Source organism: Octodon degus, unplaced genomic scaffold, assembly GCF_000260255.1.
Source record: "Octodon degus isolate 3935 unplaced genomic scaffold, OctDeg1.0 scaffold00097, whole genome shotgun sequence".
NCBI classification, from domain to species: domain Eukaryota; kingdom Metazoa; phylum Chordata; class Mammalia; order Rodentia; family Octodontidae; genus Octodon; species Octodon degus.
This window is the reverse complement of record NW_004524673.1, coordinates 2,552,991-2,567,402: the sequence shown is the minus strand read 5'-3', so window position 1 is coordinate 2,567,402 and position 14,412 is coordinate 2,552,991. Positions and strand designations below refer to the sequence as shown.

General features: G+C 34.5%; 1 pseudogene; it reads right to left on the bottom strand.

Moving 5' to 3' along the window:
* Window positions 1–12,899: 12,899 nt before the first annotated feature.
* On the bottom strand, window positions 12,900–13,367 carry LOC101585757 (annotated as a pseudogene).
* Window positions 13,368–14,412: the final 1,045 nt, after the last annotated feature.

Here is a 14,412-nt window from a genome sequence, read left to right as displayed (position 1 = left end):
TGCAGTGTATTATTTGTTGAAACTGTCCTTCCGATTTGATTTGAAACTGTCTCATTGCTATCTGTTTGTCAATAAAACTTTGAAAAAATAAAAAAATAAAAAAAAGTCAGCAAGCATCAACATTAATAAAATAAAAAAGAGAAAATACAAAATGATAAGATTCATGAGCAAAATGAAACTCCAGATTCCTAGCCCACCCAAGACAACCCTGGAGCACAACAAGATAGGTGAAATTGGAAGTTAAACACTAGAACTTTCTTAAATGTTAGCAGCATGAAAAAATCAAGTGAAAGAGGCTATAGAAAAAATAACCTCTCAGGTATGAAAAGTATTGATGCTTAAAATCAAAGGTATTAGAGAAAACACAGATAAAAGAATACACAAGCTTAAAAATGATTGCAACAAAAAAACTATACAGCATAGGAAAGAAATATAATCAATGAAACAGATCCAAACAGAAACTCAAGGGCCAGCCAAATAGCTCAGTGAATTAAAGCACCTGCCTAGGCAGAAGCATGGCCAGGTTCTATTCCGTGGTGCTGTGCCAACTCTCCCCAAGGGTGGCTGAGATGGCAACTGAGACAGCGTGTGATGGCGTGTGCCTGTAATCCCAGCTCTTGGAGTCTAAATATAGGTTGAATCATTATGAGTCCGATCTGTGTAGTGAGACCCTATAGATCCTGTAGACCCTTACTAAAATACAAAAAGAAAAAGAAAGGAAGAAACTCAAGAGACTAAAACCTCCATTGAAAGTGTGTGCAACAGATTGAATGAAAGACAGAGTAGGTTATCAGATCATGAAAACAGAACTGTAGCTAGTGATCATAAAATAAAGATATCTTAAAAATAGCAAGAGAGCATGTAAAATCAATTCAACCACTACAAGGTGACACAAATAACAACAATATAAGTTTGACTGTGATCAATGGAAAAGCTAGAGACAGCACAAATGCCATGAAAAAACTTCACAGAAACGATGGTAGAAAACTCTCCAAACTTAGATAAAAATTTTGCCACAAATAAATGAAACATATAGAACTCAAAGCCATGACCAAAATCAAATTATCACAAGGCATATAATAATCAAGGTCTCAGAAATTCAGCACAAGAACAAAATATTAAAAACTATTAGAGAAAAGAAAGATCACCTATAAATAAAATCCTATCAGAGTTATAACAAACTTCTCAATATGAACATTCAAGCCAGGAAGATCTTGGAGTAAAGCATTTCAATCCCTGAAAGAAAACAACTTCCAGTCCACACAGATGTGCCCTGTAAAACTATCTTTCAAAATTAATAGAGAAGTAAGATACTTCCATGACAAAGAACAACTGAAGAAATTCATGAATGTCAATTCTACAAGAGCATTGAAACATATTCTCTCTCTTTTTAAATGTATTTGGTACAGATTCTAGGCAGCTCAGATTCACAGTGATCCTGCTGCTTTCAGCCTCCCCAGAGCTGGGATTACAGGAATGTGCCACCATGTCCAGACTCAGTCACTAGCTCAGCATGCCTGAGGGTGAGGCTGAAACATATTTCTAGACAGAGATAAAAATTACTGCTATTCCAAGAAAAAACATCAGAAAGAAACCATTAGGCAGAGGAAGTATAAACAATGGTATAAAGCAGGGAAACAACAGCTGGAAAATATTGTAATAAATATAAGCCAATACATATGTTATAACCATCAATATAAATGCACCTAATTCTCCAATTGAAAGAGACAGAATGGAAAAATGTGTTGAGAAGCAAGATTCAAGAATATACTGTATACAAGAAACATATTTAACTCCAATGAAAGTCATAGACTGAAAATCAAAGAATGCAAAAATTGTCCATGCAACAGGAACCAAGAAAAAAGCAGGTTTAGCTCTTCTGTTTGTGGATAATGTAAACTTCACACCAAGAATGATCAAAGAGATTTAAAAAGATCATTATGTACTTGTTAGGGGAAAACTTCACAAGGAAGAGAAAACAATCATAAATATGGATTCACCAAATATGAGAGCACCCAACTGTATAAGACCACTATTCATAGACATGTAAAATAAAATTAGCAGTAACACAAATGTAACGTGAAACCTTGCTACCTCATTGTCAGTAAGAGATAGACCAACTAAAACATAATTAGCAAAGAAATGTCAGAACTGGGGGCAGGGGAGGTGGCTCAGTGGAATAAGTACTTCTCTGGCAAGCACAAAGGCCCAAGTTCAATCCCCGGTTCCGCCAAAAAAATTAAAAAAGAAATAAAAAGAAATGTCAGAACTGAATCAAACTTGTAAACAAATGGACTTAGTAGATGTTTATGCAATGTCCCCCAATATCCTCAGAATACACATTCTCAGCTGCACATGTGGTATTCTCTAAAAGCTACCTCACACTAACACAGAGAACTTGTTTAAGTAAATGAGAAGGAATTGAAATTATCCCATGCACAATCACAGTATCTGACCACTGTACAATGAAATTGGAAATTAATCATAAAAGAAACCAAGAAAATTCCATAACACATGGGAATTAAATACCACGTTCTGAAAGGAGAAATGCATCACAGTTTAAATTAAATAAAAAATTAAACATTATCTACAAGAATGTTATGATTTGTGTCTAGTTGTCCCCCAAAGCCTCATGCAGTCCTGGGGCAGCTTCTGGAGTTTGTGGTTGATTATTGTGGGTGTGGGTGCTGCACCTGTCCTGGGGTGAGTAATTTGCATTCTAAAGTAAGGTGGAGGGAGAGGCTAGCTAGCTGCCTGAGCTGCCGACACTCCCTTTGCTCTCTGCTCTTTGCAGCTGCCTTGAAAGGTTGTTTTTTGCCATGTGTTGCTCTACCTTGGAGCCAGCTGAGCATGGACTGAAGCCTCCAGTAACTGTGAGCTAAATAAACCTTTCCTTCCTTCATTTTGAGTGTCGGGTATTTGTCCCAGCAATGAGAGAAGTGTAGCTGAGAAATAGAAACAACCAGAACATATGGAACACAATGAAAGCAATTCAAAGAGAGAAATTTATCAGAGTGAATTCTCACATTAAGAAAACAGAATAAGCACTGATAAATCACCTAATGTGCACCTCAAACTTCTAGAAAAAGAAGAGCAAGAAAAGCTGAAATACCATACCGGGGAAGAAATTATAAAGAACAGAGCAGTAACTAATGCAATGGAGACTAAGAAAACAATACAAAGAATTAGTGAATTGAAAAGTTGGTTCTTTGAAGCAATAAATAAAATTGATAAATACTCATCTCACCTTATAAAAAAAGGGAAAAAACTGAGATGTATGCATTGGAATGTGAAAAGGGTAAAATCCTATAGATCATTTGGAAATTCAGAAATCAATTCCTATTGCAAAAATTTTTATTTTCATGGAATGCAAAACATAGAAGAGATGGAAAATTTCCTCGATACTTATGAATTTCCAAAGCTAAACAAGAAGATATTAAAATTCTGAATAACTCATTATCAGTTAATAAGATTGAAAATTTATTTTAAAAATACCAAAAAAAAAAAATAGCTTGGGTACTGCTGAATTCACTGATCAATTCTGTAAGAAATTTGAAGATTTAATGTCAACTCCTTACAGTACTTAATTTAATTTCAAGGGAAGTAATTCTCCATAATTCGAACCTACAGGCAAGGACTACACTGATACCACAACCAGAGAAACACCTACTCAGAAAAAAGAATTATTGGCCAATTTATCAAATGAACCTAAATTCAAAAATCCTCACTATGATACTAATAAATACAATGTAGCAAACCATCAGGAAGATAATTTGCCATAACCAATTGGGGTGCATCCCAAGATTCAGGGATACATCAACACAGGCTATTCAATGAATATGATATATCAACAAAACCAAAACCAAAAATCATATGATCATTTCAATAGAGGAAGAAAAAGCTTTCAAAAAAGCCTATTCATGATAAAAACGCTACAGAAAATCGTAATAGATGGTCTTTCTTTTCAATAAAAATTTTTATTTATTTTTAATTAATTAATTTTATTGAGAAACAAATAGCAATGAGAGTTTCTTTTTTTAATTTATTGTTTTTTTTTTAAATTTTTTTTTATTTATTTGAGAGAGAGAGAGAGAGAGAGAGAGAGAGAGAGAGAGAGAGAGAGAGAGTGGTGTGTGTGTGTGGCCAGCTCAGCCCACCAGGGGGCGAGGCTGGCTGGCATGTGGTGCTGGGGGATTGAACCGCGGTCCCCGATGCTTTGCTAAGCTTGTTCTAAGTAGGTGCTTTAGACCACCGAGCCATCTCTCCAGCCCCAGCAATGAGAGTTTCAAAACTGATTAGTAGGACAGTTTCAATAATTAATACATTGCATATTATTGCCTTTGTAATGGTTATTCATAGTATAAGATGCAGACATGATGTCCTGTCCAAACACTATTAGTACAAATCTTTCTTCTTAATACATTAAGACACAGTAGCTTTATATCTATCTTAACTATTTTGTATATACAGATACAAAAATGGTCCTTCATTTGCATAACATTTTTTTTTTGTTTAGTTTTGTCAGAGATGGCTATTCCCTGATCAAGTTGACTATGAGGCTACAGAGGAAAGTAACTGATGATGCAGAGTGTGCCTAAGGAGAGTCACATGGAGACAAAACATTCTCTTAGTCTTTCACAGAGATCAAAGTGGTCAAACAATGGCCATGACTCATCCACATGGTTGACACTGACAAAGGATCTACAAACTGCGGTATAGGGTTTCAGGGTAAATCCTGAGGAGATTTGAATGATCTTGTCACATGCAAAAGTGACATTTCTTGTTACATAGGTCTTGCTTTATCTTGGTCTTAACCATCCAGCAGAAAAGTATAAAAATGAAGTATAAAAAGGAAAGCCATATTAACATGCTGAGCTGTAAAAGGCTCAAGTCAACAACTGACATTGCCAGTTGTATGGAAAACCCACTACTATTATGGACTAATGGACTATATTGCATTATTTTGCTGAATTCATGTACCTACCATATTTAAATAGCTGGTCCTTACTTTAAATTGAAAAAAAAAAATCACTCTCAGGTCAATGTTACCACTATAGTAAAATCAGGACAGGACACATTACAATAGCAAAAAATAAAGAAGCCATCTATAAAACTGTTTTTATGAAATTATAAGGAAACTTTCTCAGCAAAATATTCACAAGATTAATCAAATAGTACATTAAAATATTATTCACGAAGATCAATTGGAATTTATACCAATGGGATGAAATATGATTTATTTTTGTAGACATCAATGAATACAGTACAGAGCCAGATAAAACAAAGGGGAAAACATACACATTTTATAGGTACAGGAAAGACATTTTATAAAATTTAATATCCTTGCATCAAAAACTCTGAACCAATAATACCTATAGAAAGAATGTAACATACTATGGTGAGGGTCATACATCAGCTAGTATCTCAGCGACTGTGTAAAAATAGAAAGCTTTCTAAGATCTGGAACAAGAAACAAAAGCCTACTTTTACCACTTTTATTCAACGTAGTGCTGGAAGTTTTTGCCAGAGCAACCAGAAAAGGCAAGGAAATAAATGGAGATTCAAACTAGGAAGGAATAAATTACACTGTAACTCTATATGTGTCAAGATCTTTTGTGTAGAAAACCCTGAAACCTCCACCAAGACCTATGAAAATTAAAAAAATAAATTAAATAATATTTAAAAATACAGAAACAAGCTACAATAGTCAGTAAACTTTTGTGTATACCAATAGCAAAATCCTAGGAAGAAGTAGAAATCTCTACAGTAAAAGTTATAAACATTTGTTATGATTTGTGTATAGGTGTCACCCCTCCCCAATCCTCATGCAGTCATAGGGCGGTTTCTGGAGTTTGTGATTGGTTATTGTGGGTATGGTTGCGGCACATGCCCTGGGGCAGGTAATTTGCAATATAATATAAAGTGGGAAGAGAAGCTAGCTGGAGCTGCTGCTACTCCACCCTTATGTTCTTGCTCTTTGCCACCACCATGAAAGGTTGCTCTCTGCCATGTGCCAGGCTGTCTTGGAGCAATCTGAGTATATACTGAAACCTCCAGTAACCATGAGCTAAATAAGCCTTTCCTTCCTTCGAGTGTTGGATATTTGTCCCAGCAAGTAAAGAAGAGTAACTAAGAACACATTGATGAAATAAATTAAAGAATACATAGTTATAAAGTTATCTCTTCTTCATAGATTAGAAGAATCAATTATTAAAATGTCCACAATAGACAAAGTAATCTAAAGATATAGTGTGATCCTTACCAAAATTCTGATGACATTCGTAGAATTATGCCACCAAATAAAATTTGTATAGAATGACAAAATCCATGAATATTCAAAACAATCTTAATTATCCAAGACAATCAAAATAAAAGGTCTTATAGTACATAATTTCAAATTATACCTCAAAACTGTGTTGAGGATGTAGCTAAATCCTAGTGCTTAGCATGCAGGAGACAATAGGTTTAAATCCTTAGCACTGAAAAAGCACATTCAAAGTTGTACACATCGAAGAGAAAGTAGAAAACTATTGATATAAAACAGACACATGGAGCAAAGGAACTTCATAAAAAACTTAAAAAGTAAACACAGGTGTCTATAGCCAACTGATTTACAGCAAACCTGCTAAGAAAACACAACAGAGGAGCTGGGGAGATGGCTCAGTGGAATAAGCGCTTCCCTGGCAAGTGCTAGGGCCTGAGTTCAATCCCCGGTTCCGCAAAAAAAAAAAAAAAAAAAAAAAGAAAACACAACGGAAAGTGAGCTTTTAAATAATTATTCTGGGAAAAATTAAGTTTCCAAAGGCAGAAAAATTATAATAGATACATACCTCTCACCAGCTATAAAAATCAACCCAAAATGCATTAAAATCTCTTGAAGTAAAGGGAAAAAATGATGAAAATACAGTTTTGTGAATTAAAAGCTTACAGAAAGTTGTAAGGAGCAAGAACAAAAAGTCATATCCAAAGGTCACAAAGAACTCTAAATCTAAATTGCAAAATAGCCACAAATAACCCAAATTTAAAAATGAGAAATAAGCCGAACAGATGTTAACTAGATATACTTTTGTCAACAGAAGATATACAGATGGCCAAAAACAATTTCCTCACTAATTATCAGGTACAGTAAATGCAGTTTAAATCCTTAATAGAATATCACCTTGCTCCGGTAAGAATGACTACTATCAACTAAGAGAAAAAGGTGAGAAGTGAAAGATGTCAGCACATAAACTTTGCATGTTGATGGCAATAATTTAAATTATATATCCATTGCAGATAATATTGTGGAGGTTCCCCACAAATAAAAAAAATGGAATTAACATATATAGAACATCAGTATTACTATATAGACACCTAAATAAAATTGAATCAATAGGTGAAAAAGACATCTGCAACTTAATATTTATTGCAGCACTATTTGCAACAGCAAAGAAATGGAAACAACCAGTGTATACATCAGCTGACAACCGAATAAAGAAAATATTGTATGTAAGCACAATTAATATTATTCAGTCATAAAAAGAATGCAATTCTGTCATGTGTGACAACATGCATTGGACTGGAAATTATGATGTAAGTGAAATAAGCCAGTCTTACAAAACCAAGATCTACATAATCTTATTAATATTTCTAATATTAAACAGTTGGTGACATAGATGTTGAGAAAAAAAATGACAACTTGAAGCCTGGCAGAGCAGAAAGGGCAGGTCTTGGGTAGGAGGAATGGGAAGAGTTTGATCAATGAGTATTAAATTGTAGGTATGAGCAAGAAATTTAGTATGCTATTGCACACTAGGGTGACTATAGAAAATTATAATGTATCATATTGCATATTTCAAAACCTGAAATAGAAGATTTCAACATTTTCATCATAGGAAACTTTAAACATATGAGAAAAATATGAAAAATGTTAAACATTGGAGAAATATCACATGATGTGTGCTTGTTTGAAGCATCACACAATACACCATTGTGAAGAAAAATCTGTTGGCTTAAGTCCTCACAGGAGCACCATAAGGGATCTAAACTTATCATCCCATGTTAACAGATGAGAAAGCTGAAGCACAGAGATATGCTACTTTCAAAGTTGCAAAACTGTATACTGCACAACCGAGCTAAAATTTGCACAGAATTACTTGAGAGTCCATAGTTTTAACCACAATACTCTAAAGCTTTATTATACTCATTTCATATATAACATTTGATTAACACTATAAAATTAAATTGCTAATCATGAATAATATAGTTGCATAAAAATCTGAATAATTTGCAAAATATATCGTAACATTTATAGAGCAAAAACTAACCATCCTTTGTTTCAGTGTGACTATAATTTTAACTGTCCTTTCCTTTGCTTCGTATTCAGTCTCAATGAATTTATACAGATAAAATTAATATACTCATTATGATGTAAAATACCTATAGTAGAGAAAGTCTACTTAATTATTTATAGGAAATTGCTTTTTTATTGCCAGTTTTAAATTAATGAATGTATTTAATTATTGGATGATGTATGTGTCAAAATCCAAATTTATGCACATGGGACAGATTATCTTAGCAAATCTTAAATTATTGTAACTTTTCTCACAGTTGTTCAATTTCAATTTCTTCATCTTTTAATCATTTCTTTTATTTTGAATTTTTTTTTTTTTCGGAACTGGGGATTGAACTCAGGCCCTTGCGCTTGCCAGGGAAGAGCTTATTCTACTGAGCCATCTCCCCAACCCCTTTGATTCTGATTATCATGTTTACTTAGCCTCTGTACTTCTCCCAATAATCCAAAGTTTATCCTCGGAGATCATCTATAAACTTGAACAATGACTATAGTTTAAAATAGTAGAATCCATTCTACACTTATATTCAGAGTCAGTACTTATGATCTGTATCACTGAGGCATAAACTATTCAACATTAGTGCAGCACTGGCACTTTCTGTTAGCGAACTCTATTATGATAGATAGCAGTCTGAACATCGCATGGTCTTGACTGTAGTGTATAATCTTGAGACAGCTTTGTAAGAAAGTAACTGTAATAGAAGGTAAAATAAAAATATGCATAATCATGTTATTGTAGCTGATGTGTAATGGGACAGAAATTAAAAATATATGTCCTCTATTTGGAGAAAATGAGAAACATCTACTACAATGTCAAATTCATATGGAGGGACATCTCATATGAAATAATATTTCTGGAAGTAATACCAATATTGGAGAATGTGTGGCTATGAAAGTATACCATATTCGACTTTGCTCAAAGAATATATGGGAAGTATATTAATAAAATAGATAATGTTTTCATCTACTGTCCAAAAATATTTAGAGATTCATTAGTTTTGTATTTGTTAGTAGAATTTGAAGAATTACAGTAATCTTGAGGGAGAGCTGAGTGATAGTTTGATCTGCTGTTGGTTCTCATAGCAATTTGCCAGTTCATTATACACGAAGAGCTATCAATACAAACAATTTGAAGTAAGGAAAAATCAGTCTGTAACACGATTGAGATAAGCAAGTTCTTTTGGAGGGATTTGTACACAGGCAGAGTGGAGCAGGGTTGCCTTGCCGGCTCGGTCTCGCTCTCTCAGCAGCGCTTGGAGATTGCATGCTGCTCTCTGAGCTGTTTTCCTGTTCACATGTCTACTGGACCCAAGTGGAAACATGGGAATGGTAGTGATTTAATTAGCAAACCAGAAAATCTAGTTCCAGAATCTGCGATTTTAAATATTTTGATGTGCTGCCCAATGTACAAACAAAAGGAAAGCCAAAAGCAAAATTATGCACACAAAGCATAAGGTTCTTGAGCACAGGATATTTTTACTGTAATATTTTTAAAAATTTACCTTTGTAATACATCTATGAAAGGATAGGAATTGTAATTATTAACTGATTAAACTAGAATACAGGTGAATGTTAAGGAAAATTACTTTAATTTTATTAACAGATAGTTTCCAAATTTATTAATTAAATATGATGCTTTCTACATGTATAATACTTAGCATGTCTAGAAAAAGTAAAAAAGAAATATACCTACAGTTTTGTCATTTGTAAAATAAAATAAATAAATCCTCCGATTTCTCTATTAGCCTTTACCCTCTGTACCTATGCACATACCTAAACATGTACCATATTTTGAAAAATAGAGTTATTCATTATGTGAGTCTGTAAGGTTGTATTTTGGATTTACATAAACATATTATTACATTTTGGTTCTTCAATTTAAATTTCCATCTTACTACCAATATCATATCATTTCTTTATTTTCATTCCCCCTTTGCCTTCTCTTTTCCACAACCACAGCTCTTCCTTTCCCTCCATTGTACAGACACTTACTGAAAGCTGACAGAGGCTTCCTCTGTACACTGGTACTGTGGGGTCACGATGCAAACCAACCTAAAGGAAATTCAAATGAAGCTTCTACCTTAAAATTTCAATCTTATGACAGTAATGAAGCCATTATAGGTGAGATATAATAATTATAAATTTTAACACAGCTAAAGATAAAAACAAGCAGGATAAGATGGAGCATTAGTTTGAAAGTTAGTTCTGTGATGACACCATATAGATATAGATACAGATACAGATACAGATACAGATACAGATACAGATACAGATACAGATACAGATACAGATATAGATATAGATATAGATACAGATACAGATACAGATACAGATACAGATACAGATACAGATACAGATACAGATATAGATATAGATACAGATAAATATATGGATAAAGTGAGAGAGAAAGGTATACACATTTCAGGAAAAGAAAACTTGTATAAATACTTTCATATGAAATTTTGGGGAACATCATGAGATGGAAGCAAATTACTACTGGCCTTGCAATTACAAGTGGTGGCCTTTAGCTTTTAGATACATGTTAGTATAGCGAACTGCTGCTTCGGTAATTTTGGCTATGGAGATTGCTGCACATGCATTTTCAGTTTTTTCTCCAAGGAATGGCAGTGTAATTTTCTGTGGTTTATAACAACTTCTAGCGTCTCCCATATGAAGCTCATACCACCTGTTGAGAAAATGACATATTATGTCTCTTTTCCTGAAGTTTGCATACATCTTTGTGGTGGATTGAATATATACACAAGCTTTGGTGTAAAATCACATATGTAGGTATGTTTTTATGCCAAGAAATGATAGAAAAAGGAAGTTGTATATAGATGTGATTTTATTTCATTTGTTTTGAGTCTCATGTGTAGAAAGAGAGAAAGAGAGGTCATGTATTGGTTATGTGACCATATAGTATATATATATATATATATATATAGTAGTCTATATGTAGTATATACATGTTTTATGTAAATGCTAAGCATTTGTATACAGTACATACAGTCTTGAGATTTCTCTCACATCTTTCCCTAATGCTTTAATTGTTCATAGACCATAACTATATTAACTTTTTTTTAGCTTCATTTGTGGCAAAATAATGTTTCAGAGAACATCTGATCAAATCACCTTCACATTTTTCTTTTTTATCTAAGGAATTAATTAAAAACAAAAATTAATATTTTACATTATCAGAATATTAGCCAATGAGATTAAATTATTTTCCTTACTCTTCATAATACTAATGGGAATTATTATTCAAATAAAATTATTAAAATATGAAAATTACAGAAGCTATTAATTAACTTTCCCACAGCACATAGCTAATCAACCCAAAATTTCCTTCCTCCTTTGTGGTTTCACCTGCTTGGCCAACGCTCCAGGGAATGCCATGTAGTTTCCTCTGCCAGCTTTATCCACTGTGAATAAGGAGTGAATGCTCCACTCTTCACTACAAAGCAGGTGCTGTTCTTAGGCACAGTGAGTACCAGGGACCGTTGTGGTAAAGCGATGAATAAATAGAAATTCATTGCTAAAGAATTCCACCTGAAATTCATCCAAAATTTTATTGCTATTTCAAATGACATTCCTACCCAGTTTCTGATGTAATCGCTACAACAATCTTATGACATAGGTTTTATTACTTTGCTCACTTTTCAGACAAGATTTCTGGAGCTTAAATTTAAGTAGTTTTCTTATTACTCCCTAGCTTTCTGAGAGAGTCTCAACTCAGATCTTAATATTCCTCACATCAAAGCCTGCTTTCCTGCAGTTTCTTCCAAAGTTGTACTTTCAGGGGCCTTTTCTACCATACTTTACTAGACAAGTTTCTCTGATATTATAGAGTACTTAGTAACTGTTGCCTATGTCTTTGTTCAGCACTTTAACATCGTTGTAATCATCTTTTGCTCAATGAACGTAACATTTATCAACCTTCTTATTAAAGGGAAGAGGAAGTCATATAATCAACGTACTGTTAAATGACCATTAAAAACTAAAAATAAACAATAAGCATGCTTTATAAATTCACTACATACTATTAAAATGTTATTATTAAAAATTAAATGCATGCAATACTTTAAAGCATTTGTAGCAAATGTCAGAAGAGCTGTGGGATAACATACAATTGCAAACCATTGATAATTGACCTTGAAGTCGCTGAATCAATTGAATAATAATTTTTCTGTTTTCCTTTTTTAACACCTGCTACCAATTCAGTATGATGAAATTTCTGTTCGAGTAATTGGACTAACTTTTTTTTTTTTTTTTTTTTTTTTAAGAAGACGGTATCTTTACCTAATTTACTTTAGGATGCAAATTATTGTATTTTTAAACTTCTAAACTTTGAAAACAAGGTAGCTGAGGTTAAATAATAGAGCTTTCCAAAACTAAGTGTGCTCACTGGAACTCACTTTTTCTGCATGAAATAAAAAAAAAACAATTTCCTGAAACTCCTAGGTGAGAACAAGACTGTCCTGAGGACTTGACTATGAGAGCTGTGCCTTCTGGGTTGTAACATTCCCTTTTCTCCTTGGCAAGGGCTCAGGGACTTCCGTGCGCTCTTTTAGGAGCACAGGGACAGCTCCCGCCCGAAGATCTCCTGGAAGGCATACATCGCTAAGCCATCCTTGGCCTTCTCTCTCTCGCGCACCTCCGAGATGGGCGTGGACTCGCTCATCGCGCTGTTCACCAGCAGGAAGAAGGCCTGGTTGGCGCGGAGCTGCAGGAGCCGCCTGACAACCTTGATGAGTTCACTCATGTTGACGTGGTTGGCGACCAGGAACTTTGTTTTGTCCAAGACAGGCAGCTGCTTCTCGCCCTTGTGTCGCTGTATGATCACCGGGATCTTGGCGGGATGCTGCTCTCCGATGAGCAGGACATCTTCTACTTTTTTTTTTTTTTTTTCAAAACTGCGGCGCTGCTAGAAGGTCTTTCTGGACAGCACTGTGCTGGGGCCCCAGGGACAGAGGCAGTTCCAGATCCAGTGACGACGACCTTTTTTTTTCCCCAAATCTTGATAGCGTTGTAGCATATATTTATATACTTGTTGAATCTTTATTTCTTATATTTTTCCTAATAAATTTGCTTTCCTTACTTCTACTATGTAAAATATTTGATAGAATTTTTCAAATGTATATTTAGCAGCCTTTTTAAAACTCACTAACCCTAATACAGAGAGGAGAAAATTACTTCTGAAAGTGTTTAAGTGACTACTTCAAAGTCATACATCAGTGCAAAAAGGATCCGTGTGTGTTAAATCTCAATTGACCTCTTTAAATTCTGGTTCTCATATCTTAAATAAAATACATCTTGAGCATTCTAATTCATTGTAAGGGTCATAGCATTTTGCTTCCACTACTGAGGTGAACCTATTGTTTTCACTGATCATTTCAGCAATACTGACAGCATAATCCCAAAATGTGATTATGCTACAGATATTTCTTCCTCACTTTAAACAGTGTCGTGATGCTAGTCCTGCTGAAGAAGGCAGGCGAGCCTTACTGTTGTTCGCAAAGCCGCAGGAGCGCTTCTCATGACTCCACCTCTGAAGGGGCAACAGAGGAAAACATCTGCAGTGTGTTACGGTATGGCACCTGTCAAAAGTTTCATCATTTCTGATGAAATATTATAGATGCTTATGGCATATTTACAGCAGTCATGTTAACTTTCGACAACACAAGTGAAAAGTGAGTTTTTACCATGAATCTCTAATATAAAAAGTATGAGTGTTTGAGGTTTCCAGTAGTTCAGAGTAGCCAGTTTTAAAACCTCATGGTAAATAAACAGAAGGGGAAGGATGGGAGGCAGTGTCTCTTAGGAGAGATTTTAGCAAGCATTATGGGAATGGGATTCTATTTACTTTACAAAATTCACGACGAAGAGAAATGCGAAAATGTCTCTCTGGGTTTCACCTTAAGACAGAGAGACTGCATTCTGGATCTGTAGTTGCAACCAGCAAAATTCCACCACACTAACTCATTTCTTCACATCAGCCTCAGTTGCCTGCACCCCACAACACTGCATGTTAATGATGTGCATAGAGGCCCCAAACTATTGGCTACCAAGTGGGTTCTAGG